This window comes from Sceloporus occidentalis, unplaced genomic scaffold, assembly GCF_023333645.1.
Source record: "Sceloporus occidentalis isolate IW3139 unplaced genomic scaffold, rSceOcc1.0.p SCAF_176, whole genome shotgun sequence".
NCBI classification, from domain to species: Eukaryota; Metazoa; Chordata; class Lepidosauria; order Squamata; family Phrynosomatidae; genus Sceloporus; species Sceloporus occidentalis.
In genome coordinates this window covers 1,107,501-1,127,560 of record NW_028317156.1, presented here as the reverse complement: position 1 = coordinate 1,127,560, position 20,060 = coordinate 1,107,501, and the positions used below count along the sequence as shown (strand labels likewise).

The window sequence follows — 20,060 nt, the reverse complement described above, 5'->3', positions numbered from 1 at the left end:
GGAGGCCCAGCCCGTGTGCAGCACCGGCGGTCCAACCCGCCCAAGTCCCGGGCCGGGTCCCGGGAAGACCACCATGGGGCAGACCCCCGAGGGTCCCGCCAGGGGCTCCCCGGACCTCGGGGTTCCCAGCCCGGGTGCAGCACCGTCGGTCCAACCCGCCCAAGTCCCGGGCCGGGTCCCGGGAAGACCACCATGGGGCAGACCCCCGAGGGTCCCACCAGGGGCTCCACGGACCTCGGGGTGCCCAGCCCGTGTGCAGCACCGGCGGTCCAACCCGCCCAAGTCCCGGGCCGGGTCCCGGGAACACCACCATGGGGCAGACCACCGAGGGTCCCGCCAGGGGCTCCCCGGACCTCGTGCAGCCCAGCCCGGGTGCCGCACCCGCGGTCCTACCCGCCCCGGTAGTTGCTCGCGGCCGGCCGGCGTTTTCGCTCTAAGTCCCCCATTCTGGCAGGCCGAGTTGCTTGAAAAGCCCTGGAAGTCTATGAGGTCGGATTTGCCTGCCGCATCCGACCCTCGCTCCATCGAAGTCGGCATGCCTTGCCGGGTTTTCCCGGTCTTGACGTGGAACCCCGTCCCGGTTCGCCAGGGACGTCAGGCACCCTCCGCCGGATATATAGGGAAGCTGCTGCGAGTTCCAGAGAGCCGGCTCCCAACGACCTCGGGAAGCCCAGCCCGGGTGACGGCCAGGTCCCGGCCCCGGCCCCGGGAACCCCACCGTCCGGTAGACCTCCGAGGGTCCCGCCCGGGGCTCCACGGACCTCGGGACGCCCGGCCCGGGTGCCGCACCGGCGGTCCAACCCGGCCAAGTCCCGGGCAGTGTCCCGGGAACACCACCTTGGGGCAGACCCCCGAGGGTCCCGCCAGGGGCTCCACGGACCTCGGGGTGCCCAGCCCGGGTGCAGCACCGGCGGTCCAACCCGCCCAAGTCCCGGGCCGGGTCCCGGGAATACCACCATGGGGCAGACCCCCGAGGGTCCCGCCAGGGGCTCCACGGACCTCGGGGTGCCCAGCCCGGGTGCCGCACCGGCGGTCCAACCCGCCCAAGTCCCGGGCCGGGTCCCGGGAAGACCACCATGGGGCAGACCCCCGAGGGTCCCGCCAGGGGCTCCACGGACCTCGGGAGGCACAGCCCGGGTGCCGCACAGGCGTTCCTACCCGGCCCCGGCCGCGGCTCCCGGCCCGGCCCCGGCTCCCGTGAACCTGCCGCCGGGTAGACGGCCGAGGGTTCCGCCCGGGGCACCCCGGACCTCGGGCCGCCCAGCCCGTGTGCCGCACTGTCGGTCCTACCCGTTCCCGGCCGCCCAAGTTGCTCGCGGCCGGCCGGCGTTTTCGCTCTAAGTCCCCATTTCTGGCAGGCCAAGTTGCTTGAAAAGCCCTGGAAGTCTATGAGAACGGATTTGCCGGCCGCATCCGACCCTCGCTCCATCGAAGTCGGCCTGCCTGGCCGGGTTTTCCCGGTGGTGTCACGGAACTCCTTCCCGGTTCGCCAGGGTCCTCAGGCACCCTCCGCCGGATATATAGGTGAGCGGTCGGCGTCGACCGCCACGACCAGGACAACGACCGATCTGGTGCCCCGCGCCGGGCCGGGGAAGGCAACCCTCGCTCAGGCGGTCCCCGGCGGGCCCCCTGGTACAGGCGAGCGGCCCGCCTCCCCGCGCACTTCCCGGCGCGGACCCCCGGGCCCCACCGCTGCCCGGCCTGCGGCCCCGAGGCCTCTCCCCCGGGCCGGGGGAGAGCCGCCCCGGGCGCCGGACCCCCCTCGCAGGCGACTGAGTTTGCTCGGCCCCGGACTCCCAGCGGCCCGAAGCCGCGGCCGGCTGGGGCTACCCGCGGGCGCTCCACGTCCCACCCCGGGTTCCCCCCGCCGCGGAGCACGCACCGTCCTTTCTCCCGGCCCCGAACGAAGGGAGGGGGAGCGCGTGCTCTCCCTCCGTCCCCGCGGCCCCCTCGCCGCGTCCCCCCCCCAAGCAGACCCGATCCGAGGGCTGCGCCCCCGGCGCCCGCCGCCTCCCGCCCCGGCCCCCGGGGCGGGAGCGGTCCGCCGGGGGCCGCGTCCGGGCCCGGCCGCCGCCGCCGGGCCCCCGCGTGACGACGGGAGCTACCTGGTTGATCCTGCCAGTAGCATATGCTTGTCTCAAAGATTAAGCCATGCACGTGTAAGTACACACGGCCGGTACAGTGAAACTGCGAATGGCTCATTAAATCAGTTATGGTTCCTTTGATCGCTCCATCTGTTACTTGGATAACTGTGGTAATTCTAGAGCTAATACATGCCGACGAGCGCTGACCCCCAGGGATGCATGCATTTATCAGACCAAAACCAATCCGGCGGGCTCGCCCCCGCCGGCCGCTTTGGTGACTCTAGATAACCTCGGGCCGATCGCACGTCCCCGTGACGGCGACGATACATTCGGATGTCTGCCCTATCAACTTTCGATGGTACTTTCTGTGCCTACCATGGTGACCACGGGTAACGGGGAATCAGGGTTCGATTCCGGAGAGGGAGCCTGAGAAACGGCTACCACATCCAAGGAAGGCAGCAGGCGCGCAAATTACCCACTCCCGACTCGGGGAGGTAGTGACGAAAAATAACAATACAGGACTCTTTCGAGGCCCTGTAATTGGAATGAGTACACTTTAAATCCTTTAACGAGGATCTATTGGAGGGCAAGTCTGGTGCCAGCAGCCGCGGTAATTCCAGCTCCAATCAGGGCTGGGCGTCGGCTGCTCACTGTGGAGTTGGGAGGCGAGGGGAGAGGAGGTGTTTTTGTGTTGCTGGTGGAACTTGGTTTCTTTTTTATTATTTTCGGTGCTGGACGTTTGCTACCCCGGGGAAGGTAACTGCCTCCCCGGGGTCCCATCATGGCCTCCACCCTCATTGAGGAGTGGAGGGGCCGCATTGCCATAATCTCGGAGAAACTGGTCTACACGGAGGACGGCATCCTACTCCCATCCCGGGAGACTGCAGGAACCGTATGCAGGGCTGTGCGTCGGAACATGGAGGCGCTCGAGGCATACACCACGGCCTTGAGCGCCAAAATAGCCATGCTCAAGAAGGGAGTCGGTCTGCCCCACCATCTGAGGGTCGACCAGACTTCCCTCCTGTTGCTGGGGGCCCTCCATCTACGGGCCCTCGCCCTCAGGGACGCCGGGGCCAGGGCCTTGGAGACCGCCGAGGCGAGTGTGAATACGAACCCTGAAGATGAGGAGGCGGTGGAACAGGGCCCTTCCTATGCCCAAAAGGCTAAGGTGGGGCTCCCAGTACCTGCGGAGTCAGACGGGGAACCCCTCAGGCAGGCCCTGGCTAACCTCCAACAAGAGTTGCGTTCCCTGGGGGAGGAGAAGGAGGAGGTTGCCGGACAGCTGAAAGAGCTCCGGCAGCAGAGCAACAGGGTGGGGAGTCGTCATCGCGGCCCCATACGGGAGCGGATCGTCTCCCTGAAGGAGAAAGAAGCGGAGTTGGCGAGACGCACAGCCCAGAACCGTGACCGCGTGCGGTTCCTGCAGGAGAAGCTGCGGGAGCAGGAGGTGGAGGAGTCGGGGGTACCACCGACCCCGGAGGACCCGGAACCGGTGGCGCCTACATCACCACCGCCACCGCCACCACCACAGTACGACGGGACCCAGGAGAGGTCCGCTATACGAAGGCCGCTGATTTTTTCAATGGAGGAATTGGACGAGGAGGAGGACATTAAGATCCAAGCTGCGCCACGGAGGCGGAAAAAGAAGACCACCAGGAGCAGGCCCGCTATCCAATCGTCCGGGGAGGAGAGCGTCGGGGATACCCCCCCCATCATGTCCGAGGAGGAGTTCCCATCCCTCCCGGCCCGGGTCCCCGACGCTGCTGCCGAGGATCCGAGAGCGGGCCCTTCCCGTCGGAGGGCCAGGGACACTATCCCCGCCGGTCTGCGTTTGGCCGGTGAGCCCCGGGGACCTTGTGTGAGTACCTTCCCCGATGTACCTGTCGGTATGTCCCCTGTTGTTGTCATGTCCCCTGTTGTCCCCCCACCCCCAGTGTGTGTTCCCTCTGTAGTACGTTCACGTTCCCCTGTCTGTGTCCGTCCGTCTTCCGTGGCCCCCGTCGGGGCGCGGGTTTTGTCACCCCCGCGGCCGGCTGCGGCACCGGCGACCGCCGGGGCGGCTGCTGCTGCCGCGGGATCCGTGCCGGCGCTCCCGGCGGCGTGCCCGCCTCCTTGTCCCTCCAGAGGGATCGGCGGTTCTGTGGCCGCTTCCCCCGTTGTAATTGGTCCCATCCACCCTGTGGTGGTGGACCTAGTTGTCCCGGCTGCTCCTGCGGCTTCGGTGTCCCCGGAGGTGCCGTCCTCCGTGTACGGGGCCGCCGCTAACCGGGCTGCCCTCCCCCTGTCCAGACTACTCCGGGCGGAGGAATCGCCCGGAGTGCAGCTAAAAGAAGCTGCCGTTGCGAGTGGGGCTGCCGCTACCTGGGCGGCCCACCCTCTGTCCCCACTACTCCGGGCGGAGGACTCGCCTGGAGGGCAGCCAGAGGCGGCTGTTGTTGTGAGCGGGGCCGCCGCTACCCGGGTGGCCCGCTCCCTGTCCAAACTACCCCGGACAGATGATAATCTGTCCGGAGTTTTGCCGGGCGCCGCGGCCGAAACCGCGGCGGTTACAATGGAGGCAGTGCCGGGTGCGGCTGCGGTCCCCGCCGGGGTCACTCCGGCAGCGGTGCCGGTGACCCCCGGGGCTCCCGCAGCCGTGATGCCGGTTGCTGGCTCCGCCCCCGTCGCGGCACAGGCCGCCCCCCCCGGTAATCTTAAAGTCGCACCGCACACCACACATTCTGTATGCCAGGGGGCCGCGGGACCACCCGCGATGGCCCCTATAGTCAGGGTGGGGAAGAACCCTGGGGGGCAGAACCCTGGGAGGTCGGCGGTGGCCTGGGCTGCGGGGGCGGCCGCTGCGGTCAGGGCTCCTGCTCCGGCCGAAAGGGGGACTCCCACCGGGGTGACACCTTCCCCCGCCGTGACACAGGGGGTCGCTGCGGTGGCCGCGGTACCCCCCGGTGGGTCCACGGGCGGGCATGGTAGCGGGGCCACGGGGGGGTCCACACTGCCCATAGTGCCCACTCCAACGGTGGCCCCAGGTGCGACACCCGCAACCGCTAACGCCTGGGCGGCGGGTCCCCCGAAGGTTCAGGTGCCACCACCAGGCAGGCGGGCTACGGGACTCCCAGCGGGGCAACCCATGCGGAGAAGGAACGTGGTCCGCCTGCTGCACGTAGCGGAGGGATCCGTGCCCGATAGGAAGCGGGTGGTAGGGGCCCTGAAGGACCTGGGCTTTGCGGTCGCGGACTTTTTCGCCATCATCCACGTTAGCGGCACCCCTGAGTATGACATCAGTTTCATGTCCCCGAGGGGTCTGGAGAGGTTCTGGACCCTTTGGGAGGGGGTGCCAAAGTCCGGCGACAGCCTATGGGCCCGGTTCAATGTCCAGGCCATATCGCGCCAGGAGGTCCGCAAGGTGAACTTCCTGGTGCGGAATGAGTCCATACCCGTCGCGGACATACTGGTGTGGGCCCGCAGATACGGGGAGGTCTTGACCACCCCGGTCAAGACTCTCTGTGAGGACGGGATCTGGAACGGCGGCTGGACGGTCAACATCCGTCTGAAGGAGGTACGGGGTCTCCTACAGCACATGCCCAACTCCTTCTTCATCGGGACTGACCGGGTATCGTGCTTCTATCCCGGTCAGCCCCGGGTGTGCCACAAGTGTGGCTCGCCCCGGCATTTCAGCATAGGGTGTGATGTCACCAAGTGCACCCTATGCGGTGTTGTAGGACACTCCAAGCAGGAGTGCACTACTATCCGTTGCAACCTGTGCGGGGTGTTGGGTCATTCCTACAGAGCGTGTCCTGAAGCCCAGCACAACTTGGACAGTATCTGGGAAGGAGAGGGCGAATTCGCAGAGGAAGACCCGCGGCCAGTTGTGGGGGGCGCTCGGGACAAGGCTCTACCCGACGCCCCAGGTACCTCCTCCGGCACCGACCCCGTAAGTAACATCATTGACCCGTTGCCTGTCCGTCCAAAACAACGAATGTCTCACCCCATTTCTGTCTGTACTCCTTCCACAGGCATCACCACACGATCGGCGTCAGGACCCCGAGCCGCAACCACGCGGGATGAGTCGGGGTGGACGACTGTCGGTCCGAGGAAGGAGACCCCAACTCAGGAGGCAGCTCGGAGAGGTCCGGTAAGATCCTCCGCCTCTGCTAAGACCCCTTCCCGGGGGGATCCACCCTCCACACTAGAGGGGGAGAAAGTCCCTTCGGGACGGGGGAGCTCCGGGGCCCCGAAACCCAAATCCATCGTTGTCGCTGCCGCAAAATCATCAGCGGCGGCGGCCGTCGCTGAAACCGCTATCGGCAAGACGTGCGGGGACATACCAGTCCAGAACAGGTTTAGTGCCCTGATGGACTGGGGTACCCGCATGGAGGTCGAGGAGGCGGCAGAGGCGGCGGCGGTAGTGGCGACAGTGGCGGGGGAGGGTGGAAGGGCCGCGGAAGCTCGAGGACACCTGGCAGAGGTGGAGGATAGCGAGTTGGTAGAGGTGCCGATTCCGGAGGAGGACGCCTTGCCCGCGGGGCTCTCCGCGAAAAGGTACCCCTCAGACTCGGACGGTGAGAACGTACGGAAAAAGGGAAAGTCTCCTCATTCTCATCACCCTTGATGGCGACTCTCCCCATACTATCCTTAGCCACTCATAACGTGGCTAGTATTAAGACGTGCAGGGCCCGATTTATAGCCTATGATAACTGGCACAGGGAGAACTACCATATAATCTTTGTCCAGGAAACCCGCCTGGACTCCCTGGGGGCCCTGCATGCAGCTAAACGCGACTGGAGATGGGGGCACTCCTTTTTTTCACTAGCCACGGAGGGCTACGGGGGAGTTGCCATCCTGTTCCAGGGTGTGGACATAACGTTCAATAGGGTGATTGAGATAACGAAGGGTAGGTGCGTAGTTCTTGATGTGTCGGTAAGCAGGCAGCCTCTCCGTCTGATTAATATCTATGCCCCCCAGACCAAGTGGGAGAGGAAGCGTCTGTTTAACGAGATAGAGCCTTTCCTCTACACGTCCCGGCATATTGTCTTTGCTGGTGATTTTAATACCGTTACTAGGACCAAAGACAGGAAAGGTGGCAAAGACAAACCGGGATACGACGCTTTGGCCCTTACTAGAATAGTCAGGCAGGCAGGCTTGGTAGATGTGCATATTAAGCACAACCCAGACCTCACAGGTTACACATATCAGCGAGGTAACTGCCAGAGTAGGATAGATAGGATTTATGTTAAGGAGTCTCTTCCGGTGACGGCACTTTATTCTTACCTGTCTGTTAAATGTCTCGCAGGCTCCGCTAAGAGGTAAAGGGATTTGGCGACTTAATTCTGACATCTTGACAGAAGGCTGGGTTCAGCAGGCTTTCGAGAACTTCTTTCATGACCAGGTCACCGTTGCGGAATTCTGCACGACGAAGTCTGAGTGGTGGGAGATGGTGAAGGTAAGAACCCGTGCCTTATTTCGCTCTCTTTCTCAGAACATCCAGTCCTCAAAGTACAGGACTTATCTCGGGCTCCTGTGCAAGTTAGACTGTCTGGTGTCGCAACGAGGTGATCCCGGGGACATCTCTAGGGTCAAATCCATGATGAGGACGTTCCAGTATGACAGGTATGCCTCCTTGCTCAAGGAAAGGGATCATGGGGCTTACCACTCACCCGATCCTTTTCTTAGTTGCAAAAGGAAGGAGTCTGCTAAGATCATTACCTGTCTGCGGAACACCCTCGGTGTCCTGGAGGAAACTCCTCGGGGGATACAGAGGGTTGTCCGCGATTACTATGTGGAGCTCCTCGGACAGAGGAGACCCTGCCGACATCAGGCGGACGACTTTTTGATGGGTCTTTCCCTTCCTGAGATTGATCATGGAAAGCTGGATGAGTTGGTTAGCCCAATCACTGTCAAGGAGGTCACGGAGACAATATTAGAGCAGACGAGGAAAAAATCTCCGGGCCCTGACGGTCTTACGGCCGAATTCTATCATGCCTTCTGCGGTCTCCTGGCCCCTAGTCTCACCGAAGTTTTTAATGAAAGCCTGGAGAGGGGGATACTCCCTCCTTCGATGAGATCCTCGGCAGTGATTATGCTAACTAAGCCCAGAGTTGTCGACACGGCTGATGTGGGGAACTGGCGACCCATATCACTCTTGAATGTCGACAGGAAGGTTTTGGCGAAGATCATTTTTAAACGTTTGCAGGGGGTCGCAAGTGAGGTCTTGTCTGATTCTCAATACTGCACCGTGAAGGGCAGAACTGTCTTTGACGCCGTCTGCGAGGTCAGGGAAGCCATCGAGCGGTGTAGGGTAGAGGATGGGGATAAGTATCTCTTGGCACTTGATCAGTCGAAGGCGTTTGATCGGGTGGATCATTACTATCTGTGGGCAGTCTTGCGCAGGTATGGCTTGCCGGGAAAACTTATCAATTGGCTGATTTCTTTATATAGAGGGGCCGAAAGCTTCACTCTTGTTAATGGATGGAGAGGCAAACCGTTTAAAATCCGATCTGGGGTGAGGCAGGGCTGTCCCCTCAGCCCCCTCTTGTACGTCTTTGCTATAGATCCCTTCATCCGAAGGGTTGATGCAAGTCGTTTAAGAGGAGTGGCCCGAACCCCAGGAAGGCCCTTACGGATACTGGCTTACGCTGACGACATCTCTGTGATTGTGTCCGACACACAGGAGGCAGTCACAGTGGATGAAATGATGAAGAGCTATTCTGCTGCCACTTCCTCCCGGATTAACCGGGACAAGAGCGTAGTTTTCTGGTGCGGGAAGGAGGGGAAGCAATTCCCTCTCCCCGACGGTTTCCCAGTGGCCCGTGACCAAATTCAAATCTTGGGGGTTAAGTTCGGACCGGGAGATTACTCGTTGGTCAACTGGACCGAACGTTTAGCTGTGGCCTGCAGCAAGGTAGACGAGTGTTGCCGGTGGAAACTGACCTACAGAGAAAGGGTTCACCTGATTAAAACCTACGTATTGCCCCTGTTTACGTACGTCAGTCACACCTGTCTTTTGCCATGTAGCCTTCACTCGCGGGTGTTCGGTTTGTTCTTTCGCATGTTGTGGGGGAACAGGCTCAACCTCATTAAGCGGGAAGTGACGTACCTAGCCCGGCGACACGGTGGGTTGGCCATGGTTAACCCAGTTGTTGTCCTGACTACTAACTTTCTGAAAAGGAACTTCGGGCCTCTCGGAAGAGATGACCCCCAGACACCGGGCTGGGTGCACAGTTTCAGGAAATGGGGAGACCCCTTTTTACAGGACTGGTTTATGGGCGGGAGAGTGAAAAGCATGCGTGTTCGGCACGGCTCCTATCTCCCGACTTCGGTAGCCCAGGGAGTGAGGTTGTTACGCCGGTGGAATGTGACGGTTGAGGAGGTCAGGGATACACCCAAGCGAGTCCTTGACTCTAGGGTGCTGGCCACTCACTTTAGCGTTTCGCTGGCCTTGAAAGACTGCGCGCCACGGACTCTCGCTTCGGGATTACAAAATCTAAATTCCGAACGACTGCCCGAGAAATATCAGGACGTGGCGTTTCTCAGTTTTCACGGTAGACTATATGTAAGAGGGAATCTTAAGTACCGGAACATAGCGGATCGCGGTTGTCCCCGGGTGGAATGTTTCGGGAAAGTTGAGTCCATGGACCACTTTCTGCTTGAGTGCCCCTTTAATGTGGATGTTTACCGGGGGGTGTCAGTCGCCTTAGGTATCCCATTCCTCTCTCGCATGTCATACGCGGAGTGGGTCTACGGGACGACCAACAGCAGGGGGCAGAGGTTTAATTTGAGCACTGTTTTTCTAGTTAGCGCAGTTATTAGATATTTCACGTGGCACGCTAGATGTCAGGTTTCCATCCGACAAAAGGTCCTTTCCTGTCAGGTGGTGGTGAATGATATCTTCACAGCGGTGGTGGCAATCGCGACAAAAGAGAGGGCTTCCATGGAAAACCAGCATTGGCAACGGCTGTGGAAAAACCTCAAGGTCCACCCGCCTTGAGGCCATGGTCTCTGTACAAGAGCCCAGCATGTTAGTAGTTATCACATACTGTCCCCTATTGTTTTAGGCATGTCATTGCACTTTTTAGCGTTATGTCATGCAACTAACAGTTAACTGTTTTGTCGTTGAAAGGTGTACATACTTTTTCAAGGAAGGCTGCTACGTGTTTTAGATGAGTACCTGGAGTACCGTACGTTGCCACCGTCATGGTTTGATGTTTTAGAAGTTTTTGTTTTATTGGGTTTTTGTTTCTTTATGTATCTTACTTTTCCGTTTTTCTTTTTCTTTAGTTGTGTCCCCAACCGCCACGTCCGTACAGATTCCGTCCCGGATCACCAACACACATGGACCGGAATCTAATGGGGCGTGGGGATGGGGGGTGTTTTATGTGATATTTTAGTGTGTACTGTTTTGTTTTAATGTTAGCGGGAGGGTATGTGTTATGGGTGGGGGTGGGAAGGTACAAGAAGGTGTATGGTTTTTTTAATTACTGTGGGTGGGTTTGTGTGTGGGTGAGGGGTGGGTGATGGGAGGGGTAGGGTTTTCTTTAAAATGGGTGATGGTGGGTGAAGGGGAGGGTTGGGTTTTTTTAAAATGGGTGATGGTGGGTGAAGGGGAGGTTTGGTTTTTGTAAAATGGGTGATGGTGGGTGATGGGGAGGGTTGGTTTATATAAAAAAAAAAAAAAAAAAAAAATTTTGCTTATTTTGTTATCATTGTTGTTATATTCGTTGTTATTGTTATCATTGTTAGATTTTGATTAATTTTTGGGAAAAAAAAAAAAAAAAAAAAAAAAAAAAAAAATTTGCATATTTTGTTATTATAATTTTTGTTATCATTGTTATATTTGTTGTTATTATTGTTATATTTTGATTAATTTTTGGTGGCTGTTTTAAAAAAAACAAATAAAATATCTCCAGCTCCAATCAGGGCTGGGCGTCGGCTGCTCACTGTGGAGTTGGGAGGCGAGGGGAGAGGAGGTGTTTTGTGTTGCTGGTGGAACTTGGTTTCTTTTTATTACTTTCTGGTGCTGGACGTTTGCTACCCCGGGGAAGGTAACTTCCTCCCCGGGGTCCCATCATGGCCTCCACCCTCATAGAGGAGTGGAGGGGCCGCATCTCCACCATATGTGACAGTTTGGTGTACACGGAGGACGGCATCTTACTCCCATCCCGGGAGGCTGCAGGAGCTGTATGCACGGCTGTGCGTCGGAACATGGCGGCGCTCGAGGCATACACCACGGCCTTGAGAGCCAAGATAGCCATGTACAAGAAGGGAGTCGGTCTGCCCCACCATCTGAGGGCTGACCCAACTTTCCTCCTGTTGCTGGGGGCCCTCAATCTACGGGCCCTCGCCCTCAGGGACGCTGGGGCCAGGGCCTTGGAGTCCGCCGAGGCGAGGATTGATACGACCCCGGAAGATGATGAGGAGGCGGTGGAACAGGGCCCTTCCTATGCCCAAAAGGCTAAGGTGGGGCTCCCAGTACCTGCGGAGTCGGACGGGGAACCCCTCAGGCAGGCCCTGGCTAACCTCCAACAGGAGTTGCGTTCCCTGGGGGAGGAGAAGGAGGAGGTTGCCGGACAGCTGAAAGAGCTCCGGCAGCAGAGCAACAGGGTGGGGAGTCGTCATCGCGGCCCCATACGGGAGCGGATCGTCTCCCTGAAGGAGAAAGAAGTGGAGTTGGCGAGACGCACAGCCCAGAACCGTGACCGCGTGCGGTTCCTGCAGGAGAAGCTGCGGGAGCAGGAGGTGGAGGAGTCGGGGGTGCCACCGACCCCGGAGGACCCGGAACCGGTGGCGCCTACATCACCACCGCCACCACCACAGTACGACGGGACCCAAGAGAAGTCCGCTATACGAAGGCCGCTGATTTTTTCAATGGAGGAATTGGACGAGGAGGAGGACATTAGGATCCAAGCTGCGCCACGGAGGCGGAAAAAGAAGACCACCAGGAGCAGGCCCGCTATCCCATTGTCCGGGGAGGAAAGCGTCGGGGATACCCCCCCCATCATGTCCGAGGAGGAGTTCCCATCCCTCCCGGCCCGGGTCCCCGACGCTGCTGCCAAGGATCCGAGAGCGGGCCCTTCCCGTCGGAGGGCCAGGGACACTATCCCCGCCGGTCTGCGTTTGGCCGGTGAGCCCCGGGGACCTTGTGTGAGTACCTTCCCCGATGTATCTGTCGGTATGTCCCCTGTTGTTGTGATGTCCCCTGTTGTCCCCCCACCCCCAGTGTGTTTTCCCTCCGTTGTACGTTCACGTTCCCCTGTCTGTGTCCGTCCGTCTCCCGTGGCCCCCGCGGCCGGCTGCGGCACCGGCGACCGCTTCGGCGGCCGCCGGGGTGGCTGCTGCTGCCGCGGGATCCGTGCCGGCGCTCCCGGCGGCGTGCCCGCCTCCTTGTCCCTCCAGAGGGATCGGCGGTTCTGTGGCCGCTCCCCCCGTCGTAGTTGGTCCTATCCACCCTGTGGTGGTGGACCTAGTTGTCCCGGCTGCTCCTGCGGCTTCGGTGTCCCCGGAGGTGCCGTCCTCCGTGTACGGGGCCGCCGCTAACCGGGCTGCCCTCCCCCTGTCCAGACTACTCCGGGCGGAGGAATCGCCCGGAGTGCAGCTGGACGAAGCTGCTGTTGTGAGCGGGGCCGCCGCTACCCGGGTGGCCCGCTCCCTGTGTTTACTACCCCGGACAGATGATAATCTGTCCGGAGTTTTGCTGGGCGCCACGGCCGAAACCGCGGCGGTTGTGATGGAGACAGTGCCGGGTGCGGCTGCGGTCCCCGCCGGGGTCACTCCGGCAGCGGTGCCGGTGACCCCCGGGGCTCCCGCAGCCGCGATGCCGGTTGCTGGCTCCGCCCCCGCCGCGGCACAGGCCACGCCCCCCGGTAATTTTAAAGTCACGGTGCACAACACACACACTGTATGCCAGGGGACCGCGGGACCACCCGCGATGGCCCCTACGGTCAGGACCGGGGTGACACCTTCCCCCGCCGTGACACGGGGGGTCGCTGCGGTGGCCGCGGTGCCCGCCGGTGGGTCCACGGGCGGACACGGTAGCGGGGCCACGGGGGGGTCCACACTGCCCATAGTGCCCACTCCAATGGTGGCCCCAGGTGGGACACCCGCGACCGCTAACGCCTGGGCGGCGGGTCCCCCGAAGGTTCATGTGCCACCACCTGGCGGGCGGGCTACGGGACTCCCAGCGGGGCAACCCATGAGGAGAAGGAACGTGGTCCGCCTGCTGCACGTAGCGGAGGGATCCGTGCCCGATAGGAAGCGGGTGGTAGGGGCCCTGAAGGACCTGGGCTTTGCGGTCGCGGATTTTTTTGCCATCATCCACGTTAGCGGCACCCCTGAGTATGACATCAGCTTCATGTCCCCGAGGGGTCTGGAGATGCGGAATGAGTCCATACCCGTCGCGGACATACTGGTGTGGGCCCGCAGATACGGGGAGGTCTTGACCACCCCGGTCAAGACTCTCTGTGAGGACGGGATCTGGAACGGCGGCTGGACGGTCAACATCCGTCTGAAGGAGGTACGGGGTCTCCTACAGCACATGCCCAACTCCTTCTTCATCGGGACTGACCCGGTATCGTGCTTCTATCCCGGTCAGCCCCGGGTGTGCCACAAGTGTGGCTCGCCCCGGCATTTCAGCATAGGGTGCGATGTCACCAAGTGCACCCTATGCGGTGTTGTAGGACACTCCAAGCAGGAGTGCACTACCATCCGTTGCAACCTGTGCGGGGTGTTGGGTCATTCCTACAGAGCGTGTCCCGAAGCCCAGCACAACTTGGACAGCATCTGGGAAGGTGAGGACGAATTCGCAGAGGAAGACCCGCGGCCAGTTGTGGGGGGCGCTCGGGACAAGACTCTACCCGACGCCCCAGGTACCTCCTCCAGCACCGACCCCGTAAGTAACATCATTGACCCGTTGCCTGTCTGTACTCCTTCCACAGGCATCACCACACGATCGGCGTCAGGACCCCGAGCCGCAACCACGCGGGATGAGTCGGGGTGGACGACTGTCGGTCCGAGGAAGGAGACCCCAACTCAGGAGGCAGCTCGGAGAGGTCCGGTAAGATCCTCCGCCTCTGCTAAGACCCCTTCCCGGGGGGATCCACCCTCCACACTAGAGGGGGAGAAAGTCCCTTCGGGACGGGGGAGCTCCGGGGCCCCGAAACCCAAATCCATCGTTGTCGCTGCCGCAAAATCATCAGCGGCGGCGGCCGTCGCTGAAACCGCTATCGGCAAGACGTGCGGGGACATACCAGTCCAGAACAGGTTTAGTGCCCTGATGGACTGGGGTACCCGCATGGAGGTCGAGGAGGCGGCAGAGGCGACGGCGGTAGTGGCGACAGTGGCGGGGGAGGGTGGAAGGGCCGCGGAAGCTCGAGGACACCTGGCAGAGGTGGAGGATAGCGAGTTGGTAGAGGTGCCGATTCCGGAGGAGGACGCCTTGCCCGCGGGGCTCTCCGCGAAAAGGTACCCCTCAGACTCGGACGGTGAGAACGTACGGAAAAAGGGAAAGTCTCCTCATTCTCATCACCCTTGATGGCGACTCTCCCCATACTATCCTTAGCCACTCATAACGTGGCTAGTATTAAGACGTGCAGGGCCCGTTTTCTAGCCTATGATAACTGGCACAGGGAGAACTACCATATAATCTTTGTCCAGGAAACCCGCCTGGACTCCCTGGGGGCCCTGCATGCAGCTAAACGCGACTGGAGATGGGGGCACTCCTTTTTTTCACTAGCCACGGAGGGCTACGGGGGAGTTGCCATCCTGTTCCAGGGTGTGGACGTAACGTTCAATAGGGTGATTGAGATAACGAAGGGTAGGTGCGTAGTTCTTGATGTGTCGGTAGGCAGGCAGCCTCTCCGTCTGATTAATATCTATGCCCCCCAGACCAAGTGGGAGAGGAAGCGTCTGTTTAACGAGATAGAGCCTTTCCTCTACACGTCCCGGCATATTGTCTTTGCTGGTGATTTTAATACCGTTACTAGGACCAAAGACAGGAAAGGTGGCAAAGACAAACCGGGATACGACGCTTTGGCCCTTACTAGAATAGTCAGAATAGTCAGGCTGCCCTCCCCCTGTCCAGACTACTCCGGGCGGAGGAATCGCCCGGAGTGCAGCTGGACGAAGCTGCTGTTGTGAGCGGGGCCGCCGCTACCCGGGTGGCCCGCTCCCTGTGTTTACTACCCCGGACAGATGATAATCTGTCCGGAGTTTTGCTGGGCGCCACGGCCGAAACCGCGGCGGTTGTGATGGAGACAGTGCCGGGTGCGGTGACCCCCGGGGCTCCCGCAGCCGCGATGCCGGTTGCTGGCTCCGCCCCCGCCGCGGCACAGGCCACGCCCCCCGGTAATTTTAAAGTCACGGTGCACAACACACACACTGTATGCCAGGGGACCGCGGGACCACCCGCGATGGCCCCTACGGTCAGGACCGGGGTGACACCTTCCCCCGCCGTGACACGGGGGGTCGCTGCGGTGGCCGCGGTGCCCGCCGGTGGGTCCACGGGCGGACACGGTAGCGGGGCCACGGGGGGGTCCACACTGCCCATAGTGCCCACTCCAATGGTGGCCCCAGGTGGGACACCCGCGACCGCTAACGCCTGGGCGGCGGGTCCCCCGAAGGTTCATGTGCCACCACCTGGCGGGCGGGCTACGGGACTCCCAGCGGGGCAACCCATGAGGAGAAGGAACGTGGTCCGCCTGCTGCACGTAGCGGAGGGATCCGTGCCCGATAGGAAGCGGGTGGTAGGGGCCCTGAAGGACCTGGGCTTTGCGGTCGCGGATTTTTTTGCCATCATCCACGTTAGCGGCACCCCTGAGTATGACATCAGCTTCATGTCCCCGAGGGGTCTGGAGATGCGGAATGAGTCCATACCCGTCGCGGACATACTGGTGTGGGCCCGCAGATACGGGGAGGTCTTGACCACCCCGGTCAAGACTCTCTGTGAGGACGGGATCTGGAACGGCGGCTGGACGGTCAACATCCGTCTGAAGGAGGTACGGGGTCTCCTACAGCACATGCCCAACTCCATCTTCATCGGGACTGACCCGGTATCGTGCTTCTATCCCGGTCAGCCCCGGGTGTGCCACAAGTGTGGCTCGCCCCGGCATTTCAGCATAGGGTGCGATGTCACCAAGTGCACCCTATGCGGTGTTGTAGGACACTCCAAGCAGGAGTGCACTACCATCCGTTGCAACCTGTGCGGGGTGTTGGGTCATTCCTACAGAGCGTGTCCCGAAGCCCAGCACAACTTGGACAGCATCTGGGAAGGTGAGGACGAATTCGCAGAGGAAGACCCGCGGCCAGTTGTGGGGGGCGCTCGGGACAAGACTCTACCCGACGCCCCAGGTACCTCCTCCAGCACCGACCCCGTAAGTAACATCATTGACCCGTTGCCTGTCTGTACTCCTTCCACAGGCATCACCACACGATCGGCGTCAGGACCCCGAGCCGCAACCACGCGGGATGAGTCGGGGTGGACGACTGTCGGTCCGAGGAAGGAGACCCCAACTCAGGAGGCAGCTCGGAGAGGTCCGGTAAGATCCTCCGCCTCTGCTAAGACCCCTTCCCGGGGGGATCCACCCTCCACACTAGAGGGGGAGAAAGTCCCTTCGGGACGGGGGAGCTCCGGGGCCCCGAAACCCAAATCCATCGTTGTCGCTGCCGCAAAATCATCAGCGGCGGCGGCCGTCGCTGAAACCGCTATCGGCAAGACGTGCGGGGACATACCAGTCCAGAACAGGTTTAGTGCCCTGATGGACTGGGGTACCCGCATGGAGGTCGAGGAGGCGGCAGAGGCGACGGCGGTAGTGGCGACAGTGGCGGGGGAGGGTGGAAGGGCCGCGGAAGCTCGAGGACACCTGGCAGAGGTGGAGGATAGCGAGTTGGTAGAGGTGCCGATTCCGGAGGAGGACGCCTTGCCCGCGGGGCTCTCCGCGAAAAGGTACCCCTCAGACTCGGACGGTGAGAACGTACGGAAAAAGGGAAAGTCTCCTCATTCTCATCACCCTTGATGGCGACTCTCCCCATACTATCCTTAGCCACTCATAACGTGGCTAGTATTAAGACGTGCAGGGCCCGTTTTCTAGCCTATGATAACTGGCACAGGGAGAACTACCATATAATCTTTGTCCAGGAAACCCGCCTGGACTCCCTGGGGGCCCTGCATGCAGCTAAACGCGACTGGAGATGGGGGCACTCCTTTTTTTCACTAGCCACGGAGGGCTACGGGGGAGTTGCCATCCTGTTCCAGGGTGTGGACGTAACGTTCAATAGGGTGATTGAGATAACGAAGGGTAGGTGCGTAGTTCTTGATGTGTCGGTAGGCAGGCAGCCTCTCCGTCTGATTAATATCTATGCCCCCCAGACCAAGTGGGAGAGGAAGCGTCTGTTTAACGAGATAGAGCCTTTCCTCTACACGTCCCGGCATATTGTCTTTGCTGGTGATTTTAATACCGTTACTAGGACCAAAGACAGGAAAGGTGGCAAAGACAAACCGGGATACGACGCTTTGGCCCTTACTAGAATAGTCAGGCAGGCAGGCTTGGTAGATGTGCATATTAAGCACAACCCAGACCTCACAGGTTACACATATCAGCGAGGTAACTGCCAGAGTAGGATAGATAGGATTTATGTTAAGGAGTCTCTTCCGGTGACGGCACTTGTGCTTAAACCGGTGGAGTTCTCCGATCACCTTATTCTTACCTGTCTGTTAAATGTCTCGCAGGCTCCGCTAAGAGGTAAAGGGATTTGGCGACTTAATTCTGACATCCTGACAGAAGGCTGGGTTCAGCAGGCTTTCGAGAACTTCTTTCATGACCAGGTCACCGTTGCGGAATTCTGCACAACGAAGTCTGAGTGGTGGGAGATGGTGAAGGTAAGAACCCGTGCCTTATTTCGCTCTCTTTCTCAGAACATCCAGTCCTCAAAGTACAGGACTTATCTCGGGCTCCTGTGCAAGTTAGACTGTCTGGTGTCGCAACGAGGTGATCCCGGGGACATCTCTAGGGTCAAATCCTTGATGAGGACGTTCCAGTATGACAGGTATGCCTCCTTGCTCAAGGAAAGGGATCATGGGGCTTACCACTCACCCGATCCTTTTCTTAGTTGCAAAAGGAAGGAGTCTGCTAAGATCATTACCTGTCTGCGGAACACCCTCGGTGTCCTGGAGGAAACTCCTCGGGGGATACAGAGGGTTGTCCGCGATTACTATGTGGAGCTCCTCGGACAGAGGAGACCCTGCCGACATCAGGCGGACGACTTTTTGATGGGTCTTTCCCTTCCTGAGATTGATCATGGAAAGCTGGATGAGTTGGTTAGCCCAATCACTGTCGAGGAGGTCACGGAGACAATATTAGAGCAGACAAGGAAAAAATCTCCGGGCCCTGACGGTCTTACGGCCGAATTCTATCATGCCTTCTGCGGTCTCCTGGCCCCTAGTCTCACCGAAGTTTTTAATGAAAGCCTGGAGAGGGGGATACTCCCTCCTTCGATGAGATCCTCAGCAGTGATTATGCTAACTAAGCCCAGAGTTGTCGACACGGCTGATGTGGGGAACTGGCGACCCATATCACTCTTGAATGTCGACAGGAAGGTTTTGGCGAAGATCATTTTTAAACGTTTGCAGGGGGTCGCAAGTGAGGTCTTGTCTGATTCTCAATACTGCACCGTGAAGGGCAGAACTGTCTTTGACGCCGTCTGCGAGGTCAGGGAAGCCATCGAGCGGTGTAGGGTAGAGGATGGGGATAAGTATCTCTTGGCACTTGATCAGTCGAAGGCGTTTGATCGGGTGGATCATTACTATCTGTGGGCAGTCTTGCGCAGGTATGGCTTGCCGGGAAAACTTATCAATTGGCTGATTTCTTTATATAGAGGGGCCGAAAGCTTCACTCTTGTTAATGGATGGAGAGGCAAACCGTTTAAAATCCGATCTGGGGTGAGGCAGGGCTGTCCCCTCAGCCCCCTCTTGTACGTCTTTGCTATAGATCCCTTCATCCGAAGGGTTGATGCAAGTCGTTTAAGAGGAGTGGCCCGAACCCCAGGAAGGCCCTTACGGATACTGGCTTACGCTGACGACATCTCTGTGATTGTGTCCGACACACAGGAGGCAGTCACAGTGGATGAAATGATGAAGAGCTATTCTGCTGCCACTTCCTCCCGGATTAACCGGGACAAGAGCGTAGTTTTCTGGTGCGGGAAGGAGGGGAAGCAATTCCCTCTCCCCGACGGTTTCCCAGTGGCCCGTGACCAAATTCAAATCTTGGGGGTTAAGTTCGGACCGGGAAATTACTCGTTGGTCAACTGGACCGAACGTTTAGCCGTGGCCTGCAGCAAGGTAGACGAGTGTTGCCGGTGGAAACTGACCTACAGAGAAAGGGTTCACCTGATTAAAACCTACGTATTGCCCCTGTTTACGTACGTCAGTCACACCTGTCTTTTGCCATGTAGCCTTCACTCGCGGGTGTTCGGTTTGTTCTTTCGCATGTTGTGGGGGAACAGGCTCAACCTCATTAAGCGGGAAGTGACGTACCTAGCCCGGCGACACGGTGGGTTGGCCATGGTTAACCCAGTTGTTGTCCTGACTACTAACTTTCTGAAAAGGAACTTCGGGCCTCTCGGAAGAGATGACCCCCAGACACCGGGCTGGGTGCACAGTTTCAGGAAATGGGGAGACCCCTTTTTACAGGACTGGTTTATGGGCGGGAGAGTGAAAAGCATGCGTGTTCGGCACGGCTCCTATCTCCCGACTTCGGTAGCCCAGGGAGTGAGGTTGTTACGCCGGTGGAATGTGACGGTTGAGGAGGTCAGGGATACACCCAAGCGAGTCCTTGACTCTAGGGTGTTGGCCACTCACTTTAGCGTTTCGCTGGCCTTGAAAGACTGCGCGCCACGGACTCTCGCTTCGGGATTACAAAATCTAAATTCCGAACGACTGCCCGAGAAATATCAGGACGTGGCGTTTCTCAGTTTTCACGGTAGACTATATGTAAG

The 20,060-nt window shown here is 59.7% G+C and overlaps 1 pseudogene; it reads left to right on the top strand.

Moving 5' to 3' along the window:
- Positions 1 to 2,105: 2,105 nt before the first annotated feature.
- Positions 2,106 to 2,718, top strand: LOC149278988 (18S ribosomal RNA; annotated as a pseudogene; the record flags this gene model as incomplete).
- Positions 2,719 to 20,060: the final 17,342 nt, after the last annotated feature.